Below are 738 nucleotides of genomic sequence, written 5' to 3'. Positions count from 1 at the left end.
CCCTGGGTCTGTCTCCTCATTTCCACCAGCTGCTCCACAGGCAGGGGCACCACAGGGCAATGGGGGTGTTAGGCAGCTTCCTGGAATAGTCCGTCTTCCCTCATACTGTGCTGTGGTCCATCTGCCTCCTCCCTCTTCCCCTGCCCAGTTCTGCAGCCCAGGTGGGACGATGGCAAGGCCTCAGCCTTCCCCTTGGCTTTCAGGCAGAGGGCCAGCACTGGGCCTTCTGATCAAGGCCAAAGGCCTGCGGTCAGGCTGCAAGCCTGTCTGCCAGCTGCAGGAGTACTCCCCTTGGCACTCGTCCTTAATAGTGTCGCTCTTGTTGGAGAGTGCCTGCAGAAATTTCCTACTCCAGCTTGTGAACTCTCCACTCTCACTCCGTGGGCATGGTGGAAAGAATACCATCAGTCAGACTCGGCCCCTGCCACTCCACTTCGTGCTCCCGGGAGAGGCACACGCCCCTTTCTGACAAGGCCTTGCGCTGCCTTCCCTTCCCGCCAGCACTTGACCTGGTTATCTTCCTTTTTGCTGCCTGGACCTTGGGTGGGGGGAGGCACCCTGGAGGCATCCACTCCCCAGGCACCTCATGGGCTATGCAAATCTCTTGATGGAAAATCCCTTGGAGGCAGGGCCCCTGCCTCTGGCCTAGTTCTCCTACAGGGCCAGAGCTGAGGAGCACCTCCAAGGTAAGGCAAACTCTGGAAGCCAGACAGACACCACAGGCTCTCCAGTGGCAAC

Source organism: Tupaia chinensis, unplaced genomic scaffold (assembly GCF_000334495.1).
Source record: "Tupaia chinensis unplaced genomic scaffold, TupChi_1.0 Scaffold000605_1, whole genome shotgun sequence".
Taxonomy (NCBI): domain Eukaryota; kingdom Metazoa; phylum Chordata; class Mammalia; order Scandentia; family Tupaiidae; genus Tupaia; species Tupaia belangeri.
This window is presented reverse-complemented; position numbering follows the sequence as displayed.